General features: G+C 39.3%; 1 pseudogene; it reads left to right on the top strand.

The window, feature by feature from the left end:
• The first annotated feature begins 8717 nt into the window (after nt 1–8717).
• On the top strand, nt 8718–9471 carry LOC110592250 (annotated as a pseudogene).
• Nucleotides 9472–10191: the final 720 nt, after the last annotated feature.

Below are 10191 nucleotides of genomic sequence, written 5' to 3'. Positions count from 1 at the left end.
ATATACACACATAGAAAGAGGACTCTGTGCTCAATAAACAGAATATCCATTCTTTTCAAACGTCCTTGAACATTTACATGAATAGGCCATGAAGTGCTCTTCACCCATGTTAGTAAGAGCATAAATTAGTGTAAGTTTTCTGATGCATAATTTGATAACGTCTATCCAATTTTAAAATGCAAACCTCCTCTGAACCTGTACCATGTTTTGGCACCCTTGTGATAAATCAAGTGATCCTCTATTTCTGGACTCTATTCTGTTCTATTTATCCATTGTCTATTTGATCACTTTCAATGATGATATGGATGTTCATATGGATCTGAGGAAATTTTCCTTTCCACAGTACTATTTTTTTCTATTGATCTATGTCCTAGAACTGATTACTCTATATAACAATGGATATAGTAAAGATTTAATACTATGGTAATACAGGAAACACTTTTGGTTGTGGCAGGAAGATTTTCACCATCTTTAGAAGAATATTCTGGGACATTGTCCTCCTGGACCTTGGTGTGTGTCTGGAGGGGGAAGTAAGATTTTTTTTTTTTTTTAATTTAAGGAACTGCCACTTTGCCTTTTTATATAGTTATCAAATATTCTTTTCCCCTCCCAAAGTTCCTGAAGCACACTGAAATGATACATGTTGCAAATGACTGAAAAGGCCACATGTTTTGAATAGCCCTCAGGTATTAGAAATGAAATATCTTATAAAACCAACTACTATTGGTTTGAGAAATTGTCACTTTGGTCCATGGTGCTGAAGCAACTGTGGAAATGTAAATGAGACAAAATTTAAACTCTTTGTTACATGAAGCACTCTAGCACAGTAGACTTTTATTTGTCCATTATGCAAACAGGAAGAACAGAGAGCCAAGTATCCTCTTCTGATTTGACAGAATAACTCTGACAATGTTTATACCACTTGGGAACATAAGTGTTGACTAGAACATTAGCACCAGGGCAACAAATAAGACCATCTTAACAAGTCTTAGCAAGTAACACAGAATTACAAGTGTCATTAAAAGTTATGTTCACATAACTTGGCAACAATTTCTAAGATGTCTAGCATCTACAAGACTCCTTTGTTCAAATGACAATTCCAATAATAGATTTGTATTAGAGAGGACAGAAGGAGCTGATAACAATTGTGAATATTTGTGCAAGATTCATATCACATAGGAAACAAGACAAATGTCCTTGTGAGAGTTCACATTTAACACCGTATCTCATTGGCTCCTTTGACCAAGTTTTAACATAAGGAAGGCCATCTCTCCCTTTGCTGCAGCAGAGAAGAAACATCTTTTCATCTCTTTGTTAGAGTTTTTAAAAAATTATGAAGTACTGTATTTCCAGAGCCAGGCTCTGAAATTTCATTAGTAAGCATTAAAAGCAGAGCACAGACCTGTGGGATTCAGTTTCACTATGGAAAAATGAATTGTTAGGATTTGACTTGATACCAGTGAAATAGGAACAATTTATCTTCCACATCACAAAAGAACAAGAGTCAAAATGACATCAGACTTCTCTTCAGCAACCCATGTACTAAAACACAAGTATTTTTTGTAACATGGTTATAAACTAGAATATTGTACTAGCCAAACACAATTAAATGTGAAGATGGAAAAAAGACATTTTCAGGCATGCAAGGACTTGGAACATTTACCTGTTATGTGCTCATTTTTGGAAAGTTGCTTGAAAATATTCTGCAAAACAAGGACAAAAGAAAGGGGAAGATCAGTGACCTAGGAAACGGAGAAATAAGCCCAAAGAGCAAGAAAGGGAAGTTCCAATGTAACTTGTTGTGGAGCAAGATGAAAGCAGTCATCGGGATGTCTGGGTGGCTTCGTTGGTTAAGCGTCTGCCTTGGGCTCAGGTCATGATCCCAGGGGGTCCTGGGATCGAGTTCCACATCGGGCTCCTTGCTCAGCAGGGGAGTCTGCTTCTCCCTCAGCCTGCCGCTCCCCCTGCTTGTGCACACTCTCTCTGTCTCTCTCTCTCTGACAAATAGATAAAGTCTTAAAAAAAAAAAGATGAAAACACAACCAGGAGATATTGGAGGAGACTGTGATGCCCATACCCATGAGAGAGGCCATCAGGAAAAAAAAGGTATGTGGAGGAAAGGAATGATCATAAGTGATAGGGTAACTAATATTGTAAAGGCAAATGGCACAAGAGACCAAAAAAAGAAAAAAAAAAAAAAAAAAAAGGGCAAGTAGAAATACCAGGAAAAAAACCCACACAATTTAAAAAAGGAAATGAAAGTTCAGCCTGACTTTTGGTTCCAAAGTAAACAGAAGACCTGCCCTTTGGGATGAAAATTTAGTGCTAGAGTGTATATCCAACCGATGAAGTCCATGTAAATTTCAGAAGGCCTTCAAAGCTTTAAGCCCATGGTCTGGTGAGCACTGACAGCCATAGCTGGTTCTTGAGGAAAAGAATGAAAAGTTAAAGGCAGCATTTTAGTAATGTTAGCCTGGCAGTAGGAGAGGCAGGAAGCCAAAGGATAAGTCTGTTGCAATTTTCCAGGCATGAAGTGAAGGAATAAACAGACAATAGAGAAGGAAAAGAACACATCAGAAAGGCATTTCAAAAGAGGACTACAGGACTCAGATACACAGGAGTGGGTAAAGGGTGGGGATGGTCTGTGAACTGGAAAAAGGGTGATAGCTTTTCATTAGTGCTGCTGTTTCTTTATTACACACACACTTTTCCTCTTCCTCTTCTTCCTCCCTCCAAGTTAATATTAGGCTCCCTGATGGTGGAGATTAAAGCTTGTGTGTGTTTCCTTGACACCGGCACTGCCTGGGGCCTACGACGACGATCCCTCAGCTCGTGCTTGTGATGGCAAGTGTGGCTGGCGATGGTGGTACAATGACAATAATGATGATAATGTTTCAATGCCTTAAGTATAAGGGACACTGGAAATAAGAGTGACTTGAGGTATAAAATAACGATGATGGAATTAGAGCTTTGATGGGACGTCAGCTCCCATTGGGAACTGGAAGAAAATACTTCTTGAAAAAATTCCTGCTCCTTCTTTAATGAAATGTCTTTATTTTCCCCTTCTTTAGCATCTTTTACTTAATTCCATCTATACCTATGCAAAATTAAAACCAAGCAGTATTGGGTGATCTGATTACTAGCAAAGAAACTCATTTCCAAATTCTTCTTTCAAAGCCTTTTTTTTTTTTTTTTTAAGATTTTACTTATTTATTTGACAGAGAGAGACACAGCGAGAGAGGGAACACAAGCAGGGGGAGTGGGAGACGGAGAAGCAGGCTTCCCACGGAGCAGGGAGCACGATGCGGGGCTCGATCCCAGGACCCTGGGATCATGACCTGAGCCGAAGGCAGACGCTTAATGACTGAGTCACCCAGGCGCCCCCAAAGCCTTTTTTGATTGAAAAGAAACAGACTTTTTTTAGAAAGCAGGGCTATTTAAACAGACTCTGTCCTGAGAGTTCAGGCCTTCTACATCTTGTTTTGTTGTTTCTGAAAATTAAAAAAAAAAAAAAAAGTTATTTTCAAAGAAAGCACTAGGTGGCACTTGTGATATATTCAATAGTTACCTCAGATTCTTTTTGGAAAAGGTTTGGTAGGGGGGAAAATGCAATAAATATTAAAACGGGAAAATCTTCATTACAATAATGAAGATCCATATCTTATGATTGTGTTTACTATGTTACTATGTATGAGTAATATCTTTATGCAGTGTTTGCATTTAAAATCTAGGCTGCACTTCCTTATAAAAACTACAAGAGGGGAACTAACATTTCTATAACATGTGAAAACCCCACATCACTAAAATAATAAATAAAAAAGTAATGTTTGATTCACAGAAAGACTGACTATATGTGTTCTTTTAAATAGCCAGTTCCTCTATTCTATTTAAAACATTTCAGTTTTGGGGGTCTCTGGCTGGTTCAGTTGATAGACCATGTAATTCTTTTTTCTTTAACGGGCTTTATTTTTTAAATTTTTAGTTTTTTTTAAAGATTTTATTTATTTATTTGACAGATAGCGAGAGAGGGAACACAAGCAGGGGGAGTGGGAGAGGGAGAAGCAGACTCCCCATTGAGCAGGGAGCCCGATGTGGGGCTCGATCCCAGGACCCCGGGATCATGACCTGAGCTGAAGGCAGACGCTTAACCAACTGAACCACCCAAGCGCCCCGACCATGTAATTCTTGATCTTGGGGTCATGAGTTCAAGACCCACAATGGGTCTAGGCCTTACTTAAAAAATAAATAAATAAATAAACCTAAACATTTCAACTTGTAAAAATAAATCTATTTTATAAAGTAAAGGTTTCCAAGGCCCAATATTGTGTAAAGCAAGATAAATTATTAATTTTTAAAAAGACACTACAGCTTAAATTATTTTGAGTAATATTAACAACAACAACAAAAAAGAAATGGAAAGCAGAGGTCTCAGTATATTTTTATCATCTTTAAAGTGAAAACATAATGACTTTAAGCAAGTGTATCCTCTTTTCTGGCATTTGGTTGGGCAGTTCCTATTTGGCAAGTTGCTTAATTATCTCATGACCCCACTTTACTATGGAGAGACTGCAAGCTCTTTTAACAGAAATGCAGGTTGAGAAGGTATTATTTCAAGTAGAAAATATTATTGCCAAACACCATGGCAACCGTAGCCGGTAGGCCCTGTCATATTATTGCATCTTTCCTCTACCTATTGTCTGGGCCTTCACAGTAACCATTGTATGGATTAGGTTCACTCGTGGCTCCATCTCACTTTTCTACCTTTATTCTCCTCTGTCTCATTTTCACTTATTTTGAATGTATTTTTTTTCTTGCTTTACCTTTGTAGGATAATTTAACACAATAAAGTCCTTTTGGAACAAGATGGGTTATAAATAAGTTAATAAAAATGCTAATATGCTGTCTTTTAATCGCACTAATTTGTAGGGCTGGGATGAAACTGACATTTTGAAGGTAGTATCTCATGTGGTAGTAAACTCATCATGTCAGAACTCAGAGCTAAATATGCAAAATTGCACCAGTACCGAAAAGATCTTGGATCTCAGCTTAACAATTGAGTTTCTTTGGTTGAGAACGATAGGAATGGATTCTGGCTAGCCAGGAACTCACAGGATAGATGGGAGGCTGGTGGGCCAGGCCTGGACACAAAACACGAATGAGGACAGCTCTTGGAGTCCAGGCAACAAGAACAATTTCCAGATCTTTTCAAGGTGCTGCTATTCCAATGTATGCACTCCCTTTACTTCCCATCCCTGTGTACCTCTACTCAAGATTAAAAGTTCCAAAAGTCCAGGGGCACCTGGGTGGCTCAGCTGGTTAAGCTTCTGTCTTTGGCTCAGGTCATGATCCTGGGGTCCTAGGATTGAGCCCCACATTGGGCTCCCTGCTCAGCAGGGAGTCTGCTTCTCCCTCTCCCTCTGCCCATCTTCCCCGCTCATTCTCTCTCAAATAAATAAATAAAATATTTTTTTAAAAAGTTCCAAGAGTCCAGATTGCCTAATGTGCTCTGTGCATTCACAGATTTCTAGTGCTAAAATCAAGGGAAACTTACTATGGAGTAAAAGCATATCTTGAAAGCTTATTAAAATATAAAGAAATATAAATTTGAAAAAATAAAACATCCCAGGAGTCTGGCTGTCTTCCCTTCTGTTTGTCACATGTGGCTCCTTAATTGCAGTGAGGTGAGGAATATTAATTTACATCCCTACCAAGATTGCCAATAGAGGGAGAGACAAAAATTCCCCAATAGGAAACTGGGATGTTCCTGGTAAGGGAGATGATTGCTGATTACCAAAAAACCACCTATGTGCACTATACTACAGCAAAAGTACACTATTCGTTTCTGTATTGTACTATAAATCCCTGATGAATAGTGTCCCCCCAAAATTCATGTCCATGAAGAACCTCAGAATGTAACCTTATTTGGAAACAGGATCACTGCAGATGTAAGTAGTTGAGAATCAAGATGAGCTCTTCCTAGATTAGGGTAGTTCCTAAATCCAGTGAGAGTGTCCATATAAGAGGCAGAAGAAAACAGAGAAGATGGAAGAGAGAAGAAGGTGATGTGAAGATGGAAGCAGAGACTGGAGTGCTGTATCTACAAGTCACAGAATGTCAAGGGATTGCCAGCAACCACCAGAAGCTAGGAGACAGGCATGGATGGTTTCTCCTTCAGAGCCTCCAGAAGGAATCAACCCTGCCTTTTGAAAGAAGGTGGTTAGTAAATGCATTTTTATGGAAATGAATAAAAGTTCTCTTTTGCTATTTCAAAAGGAAATAAATCTATGAATGGTTTTGTTTATTTATTCCACAAAGAGCTACTGAATACCTCTTATGCACTGAGCATTGCTCTAGGGGCTGGAAATACAGTGGTGAACAAATTAGGTAAACTCAACGGAGCTCGCATTTAGAGGGGAAACAGTTAAGTAAACAAGATATAGTCTGTTGAGTCAGAGCTATGAAGAAGGTGAAACTGGATGATGTGATCCAAGGTGACACACAGGAGGCTGGAGGCAGTATAGATTGGGTGGTCAGGCAAGAAGAGAACTGAGAGCAGAATTATGAGAAACCAGAGATTCATGACCTGGAGGGAAAATATTCCAGGCAGATGAACTAAGAGAAATGGGAGCTGAGTGATCACTGCCAAGTGAGAGGGGATGGATGGGGAGATTCAAGCACAGACAGATCACAACTTCTATTCTGAAATATGTCATGCAGGTAGAAGAGTTTAAGTAGGAGAATAACATCACCTGATTTAAACATTTAAAGTCAGTGTGTTCACTGTGTGGGGAGAAGATTGTAGGGGGTCAGAAGGAGCAAGGGGCACTTGGGATACTATAGCATTAGGCTGGATGGGAGTAGGTGGAGCTTGGATCAGGGTGGTATTGTGGGGGTGCAAAGAAGTGGACTAATTCTGGCTATGAGATAGTTTGACAGGACTAGTAAGTATTACTTAAGTGCCTTCTTGTCCAGCATTGCTTGAAATTCTGTAAGGACTACAAAAATATATTGTATTACCAAGACTCTCATATCCAGGAGTTTTGCATTTAATGGGGTAGATAAGACATATACATATATTTGTAAAACATATGTAGACTCAAAATGCATTATAGTGTGATAGAAATAATACATATAGGAAAGAAGGCTCCAGAGTGGGTAGAGGTAACGTGGAAAACTTCATAAACTTGAGATGGGCCTTCAAAGATATGTTAAGATTGAAGAAGAGCATTCCAGGTTGGATAAAGCATGAACAAATAAAAAAAGTTGAGGTTGAATGTGCACTGTTTGCAGTCGGTGAATAAACTAACCTGATTGGATTAAAGAGTTTGTATACAGAGCATTATGCCAATTAAATTATATCAGTAAAGTGAGGATAGACGATAGAGGGCTTTGAAATCCAGAATGAGTTTAGATTTAATCTTCTAGGCCAGGGGTCAGCAAACTTTTTCTGAAAGAGCCAAATAATAAATATTTTAGGTTCTGCAGGTCATATGGTCTCTGTTACAACTACTCAACTCTTCCACTGTAGTCTGAAAGCAGCCATAGATAATACTTTTTAAATGAGTGGGGCTGTATTTCAATAAACTTTCTTTATAAAAACAGGTGGCAGGCCAGATTTGGTCCTTGGATTACAGCAGCAGAGCAATAAAATAAAAATGTTGTTTTATGAATTTTTGAAGTAACCATGTGAAAGGGTAGGGAGCATTTCTTTGTCACTTAGCATCCATTTCCCCCATCCTCCTTCTTCATAGTTTCTATACTTTCAGTTAGATGTCATCTTCTCTCACATGTTTAGGGAGAAGCCAGTTGAACTCCTAGCTCTAGGAATGGTCTCAGATTGGTTTAAATACATCAGGTCATCCCGTTCCCCATTCCACAAGGGTCAGTTCATGTAACCCAGACCTAAGCCACATAGTGCATGCCATTTCTGGGGCATGGAGTGTGGTTCAGGAAGGACATCTGAACTAAATTTTTCCAGTAACATGCAATATATCCTTTATAGTAATGGGGCTTCTAGAAAAGCAGCCCTCTGACTTCTCTGGAAGAGCCAAGAAAAGGACACTCTCTTCCTTTCTGGGCACGGTGGTATATAGACATAAAACTTGGATTTCTGGATTTGGTTTGTTTGTTTTTTGTTTTTTGTCTTTTTAAGAGAAGCCAAGTTTGGGGCCATGCTGACAAAACTGAGGGCAGAACAGAGAAAGGTAAAGAAGTCAGGTCTTTGATGACATGGTTGGACTCCTACCTTGGTCTTTTTAGTTTTATTAGCCAATACAACACTTTCATTGCTTAAATCTGTCTTGAGTTTTCTGTTACTTGAAATTAAAAGTAGGAGTGCCTGGGTGGCTCAGTAGGTTAAGCATCTGACTCTTGATCTTAGCTCTGGTCTTGATCTCAGGGTCAGGAGTTCAAGCCCCATGTTGGGGATGCCCAGCATGGAGCCTACTAAAAAAAAAAAAAAGTATTCCACTGTCACAGAAAAGTAATATGGGATGGGAAGATACTGAAAAGAATTAGATTAGATGGAAGACTAAGCAGGAAGTGGTAAGGTACAAGGTGGCAGTGAGAAGAAGGTCATTGAAAAAAGAGAATTAATATGTGAGGCTAGCTCATCTGCTCACGTTTTAAATCCAGATCCACACAATGCTCTACCACCACTACTGCCAGGACTGGACTGCACTCCAGCAGCCCCCCACCCCACCCCCTACCCCCACCCTCCCACCTACAACTCCACCACCATGGAGGACACAAACAAGTACAGCAACATAGAGGAATTCGCAGAGGGATCCAAGATCAATGTGAGCAAAAATCAGCAGGATGATGGGTTTGGGAACTGAAAGAACACAAAATGGATGGCAAATTGATAGACCCCAAAAGGGCCAAAGCTTTAAAAGGGAAAGAACCCCCCAAAAAGGTTTTTGTGGGTGGACGGAGCCCAAATACTTCTGAAGAACAAATTAAAGAATATTTTGGAGTCTTTTGGGGAGAATGAAAATATTGAACTTCCCATGGATACAAAAACAAATGAAAGAAGAGGATTTTGTTTCATCACATAAACAGACAAAGAGCCAGTAAAGACATTGTTAGAGAGATTATCAACAAATTGGTTCTGGGAAGTGTGAAACCAAAGTTGCACAACCCAAAGAGGTATATAGGCAGCAACAGCAACAACAAAAAGGAGGAAGAGGTTCTGCAGCTGGTGGACCAGGTGGTAGTAGGGGTTGTGGACAAGATCAGGGCCAAAACTGGAACCAAGGATTCAATAACTATTATGATCAAGGATATGGAAATTGCAATAGTGCCTATCATGGTGATCAAAACTATAGTGGCTATCACGGCTATGATTAGAGTGGGTATAACTATGGGAACTATGGATGTGGACAGGGATATGCAGATTACAGTGGCCAACAGAGCACTTACGGCAAGGCATCAAGAGAGGGCGGCAGTCACCAAAATAATTACCAGCCATAGGAGGACGTTGGAGAAAACAGTGGGAACTTTATTGCAGGCTGTGTGTCACCTTGACCACATCTATGTCTGGGGGTCGCACATTGCAGGCAGAGCGCAAGGCATACACCAGAAAATGCTGTCCTGTGGAGGAGATTGTAAAGTAACCCATCTTGCAAGATGACACTGAAGACTGGTCTTTTGTTGATCTAAGATGATTATTTTGTAAAAGACTTTCTAGTGTACACAACACAACTGTGTCCAACTGTATATAGCCACCAATTAGTTTTCTTTGTTTTTACTTTGTCTTTTGCTATCTGTGTTATGACAAATACTATTTATTTGTATAACAAGATTTCATGTTAAACCTCAAATAAATGCTTCCTTATGTGGAAAAAAAAAATGTGAGGCTAATCTATATTGATTTGACCAGAATTCCCATATAGAATAAAAGGCTAAGGACAAAAAATTGAGGAATATGGGAAGTGAGGAGTTTGAGCCCACCCACAGAAAAGACATGTAAAACATAAGGTTAAAGGTTAAAGAGACATTTATTTGAATCCTCAGCCTAACGATAGTCCAAAAGACGATATCATCCTAAAAACAGAAGATGTATGGAGGGTATTATGTTGAGTGAAATAAGTCAAACAGAGAAAGACATGTATCATATGATCTCACTGATATGAGGAATTCTTAACTGCAGGAAACAAACTGAGGGTTGCTGGAGTGGGGGGTGGGGTGGGA

This window comes from Neomonachus schauinslandi, chromosome 3 (assembly GCF_002201575.2).
Source record: "Neomonachus schauinslandi chromosome 3, ASM220157v2, whole genome shotgun sequence".
Taxonomy (NCBI): domain Eukaryota; kingdom Metazoa; phylum Chordata; class Mammalia; order Carnivora; family Phocidae; genus Neomonachus; species Neomonachus schauinslandi.
Note: the sequence above shows the minus strand (reverse complement) of the source record. Positions and strands in the feature narration are given on the sequence as shown.